The sequence below is a fragment of the Acyrthosiphon pisum genome, chromosome A1, assembly GCF_005508785.2.
Source record: "Acyrthosiphon pisum isolate AL4f chromosome A1, pea_aphid_22Mar2018_4r6ur, whole genome shotgun sequence".
NCBI lineage: Eukaryota > Metazoa > Arthropoda > Insecta > Hemiptera > Aphididae > Acyrthosiphon > Acyrthosiphon pisum.
In genome coordinates this window covers 166870030-166879812 of record NC_042494.1, presented here as the reverse complement: position 1 = coordinate 166879812, position 9783 = coordinate 166870030, and the positions used below count along the sequence as shown (strand labels likewise).

Below are 9783 nucleotides of genomic sequence, written 5' to 3'. Positions count from 1 at the left end.
TGTACAACGATGTACAAATAGGTACAATAATATATATTTTGTATAATTACTATTTTAGGAATTTAAATGTATTTAAATTGAAAAATAAGTGCTAGGTATAAAAAACCTGTAACCCATGAATAATCGATAATACAATAATTACTCATTGGAACTATGTTTTATAATTTCAATACTTCAATACCAGAAAACAATGCTGGTTGTATCAATATTGAATATAAATATTTGTGTTAAATATATTGTGTAGCTAGCTATATTTGTCGATTAGTCTGGGAATTTTGAAATGTAATTCTTTGATATTTGATTATTTTGCAAACAAAATTTAAGTACACGTATAAGCTATTTAAAAACTAAAAATATTTACTTAAAAAACATTAACTTTTACAGTCTTACCTCAAATTTGAATTCAATAATTAATGTGTTATTAAGATAATTGTACCATAGTACCAATTAGTATTTTATATTATCACTGTATACAATGTACCTACATTCTTCATAAAAGTTATAATTTTAAATTTACAAATATTAGACAGTTAAAACTGTTGAAAGTTAAACTATTATACAGGTATGCATTTTTTTATAAAAATTGCTTTCGAATAAAACAATTTTAACGGTTAAAATGACAAAAGGAAATAAAGTCATCAGTGGCAATACATATTGTTATCAATTATCATAATGACATAATGGCATAGTCGTTAGAGGGTTCTGATCAAACGTACACAAATTCTAAGTAAAACTATTAATAAAATACTTTTTTAACTGGAATAACATATTTTTCTTTTTAAATTATAAGGAGGCGTGTTTCAAAAGTCAGATCTTTATTGGTCAAACGACAAATATTATGACAGAACAATATTTCAAAAACATTTTAAAAAGATTTTAAAAATTTTAAAAACGACGCTATCGTACGACCATGGTAATAAAAAGCTACTAAATAAGGGTAGCTAGTATACACTAAATACATCCTTACATCAAACTCTTGGGTATTTTTAATGAGTTTCTCGAAAAGTATAGATATATATGGTTTTCTAAGTTAAGTTTCTTTTGCCTTCACATAGCTCACATCAGTAGCGCTATGCACGTATTGTCTAGTTATATACCACAGTGGTGCACTGCTCACAGGATGCAAGTGAAAACCACTTTCACTCCTACGTGACTCATACATAAATGTTTAAATTAGGTATCTACTGCGTTACTAAATATTAGAATTTTGAAATGTATCCAATTAACATCGATATGGATCAATAATATAGTATACTAATGTTAGGTGTAGGGGTTTTCTTCAATTTCGATTGACATGTTTTAATGTTTGTCATCATTGTTATCTGTATATCCTTATTCTTACCCCTAATATTTATGAAAGGAATTTTTTGTGTATCACGTTTCGAACGACCTATCGAACTTTTTATGATTTTTTTTCCTGACGTTTTTACAAATTCTCCTTTTAGTGTTCCTGTGATGCTCTTTTCTCCATTTTGTGTCTAGGAAGATGGGTAGGGCACACATTATATTTCCGTGTTTGGCAAGGCATTTGAATAATTCTCTCTTTTTTACAGGGTTGTTGAAAATACCTCTATGGATGCCATATAATGCCACATTGCCACTATAGTGTCATATTTTTTCGTATTTTTGGCCTGGAAATAGGAGGGCTGTGGTCTTTGCACTTTTTATTTCATTTTTCAAATTTTAAAAAGAAACTATTGACTAATTTACACTTTTTTTACAAAGTTGCTTCAAATACTGTTTCCACCCTTCCATACCCAAACGTCGTCATTTCATAACTCTATTTCTCATTTTTTCCAGTGTACAGTGGGAATGCACATAATCGTATTTAAATGTATTGGTTTTTAGATGATTTACAAGTGAAATGTAATATAAAACCACAAATTGTAATGCAATTCAATTACTTCAACAAGAATATTCAGCATAAGAAAACACGGCTTAAAAATAAAACTTGAATGCTAACAGCGTTAGGGCTAAGTGCTAACTGTGTGATATTCCGATGTCTAAGCTGGATTATAATTCGATAATAATTTAAAGTTCATTCATAAAGTTTTATTATAATTTATTATAACCACAAAAATTAGTTTTTTTCATGTAAAAACTTATAATTGATAAATTCTACTTACTAAAATGGAAAATGAATTGTTTGTATAAATTATACAATAAGTATTATGGAATAAAATGGTTATTAAAATTGTATTGCAAGAGTAAAAATATATTATTGTTTGTGAGAAGTAAAAAATGAATCTAAAAATGAATAAATATACACAATTCGTTATAATATGTACAATATTATATTTAATCAAACTGTTATATTTTCATTTTAGGTACCTAAGTCAATAAATTATATTTCAATAAAAAATTGATTAAAACAATTCAGAGTAATGTATGTTTAACATGAATATAACTATAATTATAAATTCTCATTTTACTTTGATAAATTAAAAAATAAATGTATAAAACGACGTATAATTTACATGCTGTATTTGTAATTGCTACTATATCAGCATTTATTATTTTAATACTACTAAAGTAAGGTAAGAAATGTAATTTAACTTATCACTTAATAATCATGGAACGTTGTAACCTTTAACATTTAATGTCGTGATTTATTTGTTAGTAAACAAACTACCCTCGAAAAGTTTTTCCAATACTCTGGTTCATTGTCATTAGGTAGGTACTTTAAAAGTTGAAATTAAAATACACCATTTGTCCAACCAAAAATAATAACATTCTCCACGGGTGAGAAACTTTAAATGCATTTTAAACTTAGATGTATAGACAGTTGAAACAGTTTATTTTTTTTCGACACAATCAATAACAAATAAAAATATCAACTGCTTCAACTATCCAAGGGATTAAAACCATGACTTTCAACCATAAATAAGGTGGGTAAGTGGATGTTGCTCTGCTGTACAGTAGGTTACAAGTGGGTCACTGTATAATGGATGGTATTAAATTTGAATTCAATGATATAATATCATTGTATAAGAAAAACGATTCTGAGCGGAGATGGTATGTCAGTCTAGGTATAAGACATAATATTATATTAGGTACCTATAATAAATTCCAAATTAATCATATCATAATATTTATTAGGTACTTATAACGCGTTATACATCAACAAAAAACCGTGGTACTATCATAGATATATAATAGTATACTTTAGAAGTTTCAAGTACCCACGAATAATATTATACAATCACAACAAAATAACTAAAATAGTTATCCTAGGTTTTTAATATGTAATTTCGTCCAAATTTGTACTTAAAATGACTATAAAAATAAACTGCGTAAATGTATTTTTTAGATTTTTTGGTAACAGAATAAATTACTTACGTGGAATCTTGTTTTAAATTTTCAATTCTTAGATACAAAAATTGAACTTTTTATAAATTTTTAACTACAAAATAATTTTTCAAATTAAAATTTGATAAATTTTGTCAAAATTTGATCTTTAAATGCTTATAAAAAAAAATTGTGCCTATGTATTTTTAATATTTTTCAACTGATATTGTAACAATATATCAGGAGCTTTGTATTAAATTTATACACTTTTTGGCCCAACAGATAAAACTTTATTGATATTTATAGAAAAAAAAAACTAAAAAAATTGAAAACTTACAATGTCCGTAAACAGCTCAAAAAGAGTCAAATTATTTTAAAAATTTTATCGTATATATAAAATGCTCATATAAACATTCAGTGAAATTTTCAAGTTTCTACAGTCACTCGTTTTTTAATTACAACAAAATAAGAAAATCGTTACGTAAGAAATCGAGTGAATATCAAATGTTGTAAAAATATGAATTTCAAACGCCCATAAAAATTTAATTTGAGTTTCTTATAGACATTTTTTTTTTTGGTAAAGGTAGATTATCCTATAAGGAATCTTGTATTACATTTTAAAATCTTTGATTTAAAAAGAAAAATTTTTATGAATTTATAACTCGAAATAATTTGCAAATTTTCGTGATTTTTCCATATTTTGTCATTTTTTGAACTTTAAATGCTTAAAAAAAAAACTGTGACTAACGATTTTTAATATTTTTCATCTGCCTTTGAAACAATATACTAGGAGCCTTCTATTAAATTTTCAAGCTTTTTTATCCAACAAATAAAATTGTATTGATATTTTTAGAAAAAAAACTAAAAAAAAATGGAAAATAAAAATGTCCGTAAAGAGCTCAAAATACATCAAAATGTTATCGTGTATAGAAAATGGAAATATAAACAACCATTGAAAATTTCATGTATCTAAGTTACACCAAAAACCAAAATCGATTTTCTCGAAAACAGATTTTGCGTAAAAATTCCCGTTTTTCCTTTATTTTTCTTTTGTTTTTCCCGGCGCTTTTGAAAACCACTGCGAAATTTAAATTTTGACCTCCCCAATGCACCAACGATATTCAATTTCTGATCGAACAAGATACTAAAGTTGAAAATCGTAGCATTTTTTCGACTACTTATCGTGTACACAGACATAAAAAAAAAAAAAACACACATCATTGTAAAATCAATACATTCATCGTTCCACTCAGAATCTAAAATGTACGTATAAGTTTTAGGAACATCTGCAGTAAAAAGTTCTTGGTATAATAAACTATTTAGTTTCAGCTGATAGGCCGAATATAATATAATAATAAACAATAAAAATTTATTGACTTTATGAATGTTCAATATTATGTATATCTAAGAAAAAATATTGGATTTTTTTGAAAAGAGAAATCGGCAAGTTTTAAACACTGCAAATGTTTCGCACTTAAAAATAATTTTTAATTTAAATATAAAAGCATTGTATGTCTATATAAATAAGGCAGTGGGTATTAGGCTTAAGAAGTTAACAACCCTGTTAGAACTATAGCAGTCTATATTTTCAAGTTCTTAAAAAAATTAATTTAATCTGCAATTGTGTTTGAATACCACTATTAATAAATAGGCACCACCTTAATACCTTAGCAATGAATATAAGAACGACAACAACACAAGATATTTAGCGACTGTTCATAGTGAGAGAGTTACTTAATGTTTTATAAAAACGAAGGCAAAAGTGTTTTATTGAAACAGATAAAACAATTATTTTTTAAAAACCAATATTTTTCATAGCTCTATAAAAAAGTGTTCACAATTCACAGAGTATAGGAATTAAGAGCAATATATTTCTCTAGTAATTAATTTATTGCTATTTCTTATATTTTTAATACATATTTTGTAATTGCATACAATATATTATGTATTATGTATTCAGTTTAATACTAGGTATTTGTTTATTCTTATTTTATATCTGCAAGTTTATTTTCACAATTTGAATTTTAATATTAATACGTTTTTTGAAGTCTTTGTAAACCTTACAATTTACTCAATATATAACTCTATTTGGACAAATAGTCGTAGGTAAGTTTATACTCTGTAACAATCGCTATTAAAATATGATTCATTACAATACGTACTTATTTTTTTTATCAAGAATTGAATTTAACAATTCAAAAATTTAGTTTATTATCCTTACTGGTTTTATACAAATATAAGATAAATATTTTACTAATTTTAGACAAATCGCTAAAAAAAATGCCTAGTTTACAATTTTTTTCTTTATATAGGTATTATTTTTAGTTTTTCTGGGGTGTGGTGTATTTTTCATTTGTTGGATTCTTTTGATTTTCATGTTTATCTAAATTAGCTTTTGATACATCTCCCTGATAAGCACTTTGATGTTCTGGTTCAGCTGTTTTGTGACAAGAATTGCACTGATTAGTACAGTTCTTCGTTTTTTCACTCTTGTCCATTCTGAAACAGATGTTTTTTTCGATTAATTATTAAAGCTGATTTTTAAAATAAAATCTGTAGAAAGGTTTTATCAATATATACAGTGTATCATAAGTACATATAACTATGAATATACGCAGCATTAAAAATAAATAGTATTATATATTTAAACTTAAAAGCTTAAAAACAATTTTAATTTAAGTTTATAACATAATATGAATCCAAATATAAAAAGCACAATAACAAAATACTAATATATTAAAAAATACTATTACTATTATAACTATAAAAACAATCTATAAAGTGAAAATTAGATAAGTCAACTTTGACGTCATCGGTTAATCTCATTTCCGGTTCTATTATAAGTTATAACAGATATTGAAGAGCATTAATTAGTTTTGTGGAATGAGTTATAAAAAGTGTTTTATATCTAATTTGGCATTAAGGGACTTAAAACTAAAGCAGCTTAGTATATCTGGACAGTTTATATTATAGTCATTAACCATTAATGTCTCTCCTGATAGTTAGACTCATATTGACTAGCGCGAATTTGGTGGGTGGATTGGGGGGCTTAGGAGTTAAGCCCCCCCAAAAAAAAAATTGGGCTATTTGCGTCTACATGCTAATATTTAATGTATCTAACAACGGCTTACATTGTAAATGAGGCTGACGTGGAATACCACATTTGTAGGAGATAAAGCAATGCAAACGATTTTGGGTATTTTCGAAGCTTCATATATCAAGATTATATGAATAAAAGGTAACCCAACTATTTGGTTGTATTCCGGAGTAGAACGCGCTAGTGAAAAATACAATAAACATCAGAGCTAATAAAATATTTACAGGATTATGATTACGATTTTTGAGAAATGTTTAAATATATTTGTTGAAAAAGAGAGACATGTCAAACTTAACATCTGAATCACGATTTTCAACAGTACGCTGAAGCACAATACTACCTAAATTACATTCATAATGAATCGGAGAACGAGACCTGGAAAATGTCTTTTCAATGTTTAAGTATAAATTATTTAGATCAAACGAAAAATTCAGTATATACTTTAAAGATAAAAATATTTTAATTTTTTTTGTTTTTTTAACTAAAGTCCATGTATTAATGTTTAATGATGATGATTTTTCAACACCGATATCAGACGATCTGTAAAGGCGGTAACATAATAAAAACAAAAACCTACAGAAAGAAGTTAAGAACACTATGCAACGCGTTATTGCCAATTATACAGTATATATTATATGCATAAAACTATGTAGAACTTGAACATTTTCTGTACATACATAGGTACATTGTGATGTGTACACTATGCATTGAATAATAAATTCTAAACAATATAATATTATTGTGGTTTAAAAACAACAGTATACATTTATGATGCGTTTTCTACTATTACAGATTATTGGAAAAATAAGAACACGATTAACCCAGTTTTTTAATTTCGTTTTATTTTAAATCACGTACCATTAACCAAACAATATGTTACGACCACACATAACATAGCTCAGCGTGTCACGAAAATGCACATTTAAAAATATTGTATTCGATCGACCTCGGATCAGAGCTTTCGGCATGCTGCGAGTAACAATATTTATCGATTTAGTCCGCGCGGTGTGACTCGATCGTTTCAGACTTTCAGCCACGTCAGGCACTCTACGGCACTCTATCGGCGAGTGGTCCGCAGTCCGCACACTGCATATAATTAATAATTTAATTTCGAACACGAATTTCCAATCATCGTATGTTTATGTATTATATTATTATTACCACGCCGATATGAAATCGTCGTCTCATAATGAAAAGGTTCTAAATCAATTTTTTTGAAAAATTGTTTTTTTGTATATTATTATTAAATATTTTTTGTTGTATAATTCAATCCTGAAATCGTATCGATCCGTTGATTATTCAATGAGATACAGAGAATGAAAAGGTTCTAATTCATACGTGAATGATAGGTACCTACGGGCTAACTTAAAAATGTTCTCCTGAATAATTACAAAAATTACGTTAGAACCTTTTCATTCTGAGACGACGAAATGCCAATATTATGCGCTCGTGGTGTGGAAACAACAATACTGCACCCACCAACAAAATACATAGGTACGCGCAAACGTAATCCTGATTACGGTTAACTGCAATATTATATAATATCGGTTAATCAATAATTATTGTTGTGGACTCGTTTCATAGGCGAAAATAGGGTGGGGGGTTAGGGGCTAAGCCCCCCCCAAAAAAAAAAAATGTCCATAGCCCTCCCAAACATTTCCTACATTTTGTTTTAAGCTTATTCAATATTATCAAAGTAAGGCCTTATTAGTCCTATTAGCCCCCCCCCCCCCCAAATCTCAAACGCTATTTGCGCCTATGACTCGTTTCGATATTATAATAATATTAGATACCTACACATTGTGTATACGACTGACGTAGTAGAATATTTTTTGCGGGAGCTCGTCTGCAAGATTAAATCGGTATTCAGCGGTAAGAGAGTATTACCACCTAAGTACGTATGACGCAAGCAGTACCGTGATTTATTAAAAACGAAATTTTGATTTCGTTTCAAGAACGTATGTTATAATAAAAATACTTGGAACAGATCTATTAAAAAATTAACAAATTGGTAAAAATATGTTTTGCAATGTAACCCCTCGATTATATCAAAATATTATACTATTAACAAATTTATTAGTATAATTTGAGATTTGGACTAAAATAATGATTTTTAAAACGGAAAAATAATAATAATAATTTATAGGTACATACTATAAACCGTACTTTGAAGTTATCGTTACTCGATACTCTCAAAAAATGTTATCATAGGATACGCTGCAACGTTTACCAAATATTATCAAAGTATCACACGGTTTTGAAAAAAAACTCCACCAGCACGGTTTTAACCAAGTTCCGTTTATAATATGATTACTTTCTGAATGTGGTGGTAGTTCATCATTATTTGCTGAGCTAAGCGAAGCGAGAGTAGCGCCTTACACCCCGTCATTGTATTATGTCAGTTAACCACTTGAAATAATTTAAAATATATTTTAATGCACTTCACATTTTCCGAAATAAAATGAAAGACCATAATATAAGTACTAAGTAGTACTATAAGTAACCATGATTCATATCAATAATTGTGCGTTTTTCCAATCCTATCCATGTATAAGTCGTTTGGAAATAAACAAGTCTTGTTCAGAAACTATTGAACATAAAAGATAATTTTAAAGTCATAGTATCCTAAATATATAAATTCTATAAATATTTAAAACTAACTGTTATACACAACATTATCCGATAAACATTTATTGCCTTCCACTAATTAAATATAAATGATTATGCTGTAAATTTACTTACTTAAATAAATATGTAGCAATAACGTTGGTAAAATTACAAAATATAATTGATAGTACAAAATCTGTTGGATGTTTTATGACTGACCAAAAACTGTTCAATGCATTCGTATTTTATAAAATGGAATCATATCTTAATCAATTCATTTATAGAGTAAAAAAAAAATACTTTAAATAATATTAGTTGTTATCATAATCCTCTACAAACTAACTTTATTTAAGTGTAAACAATGCACTTGCACAGTACTTCAAATTTAATTTAATTTAAAAAAAATAACTTTGTATTACCTATATTATATTATTAAGTTATTGCTAATATCTTAACTATCAATCAATTTTGTTAATAGAGTATTTGCATTTTTTTAACGATAATCCCAGCTATGTATATTGTATAATCTAAAGTACCTATATGTAGATAGTTATACCTACTAATGAAATTTAATTGACATTATAAATAGACTTATGTATTGAAGTTGTTGATTAATATTAATTAAAATATGGCTTGATATAAACCTTTGTTTAAAATTCCGAATAGGTATTATTTTAAAAGTTAATATAGATTGTACATCGAGTATAAGCCATACATATACTGAATACCCACTCCATTTTATTTCTGAAGATTTTATAACCATTTACACGGTACTATATAAAATAATAAAA

General features: G+C 27.1%; 1 long non-coding RNA gene across 1 annotated transcript; it reads right to left on the bottom strand.

Moving 5' to 3' along the window:
• Window positions 1-5519: 5519 nt before the first annotated feature.
• LOC100575757 lies at window positions 5520-9359 on the bottom strand. Its single transcript, XR_119073.4, has 2 exons — window positions 9128-9359; window positions 5520-5787 (listed from the first exon to the last, which is right to left on the bottom strand). It is a non-coding gene; the product is annotated as an uncharacterized LOC100575757 (long non-coding RNA).
• Between the last annotated feature and the right edge of the window lie 424 nt (window positions 9360-9783).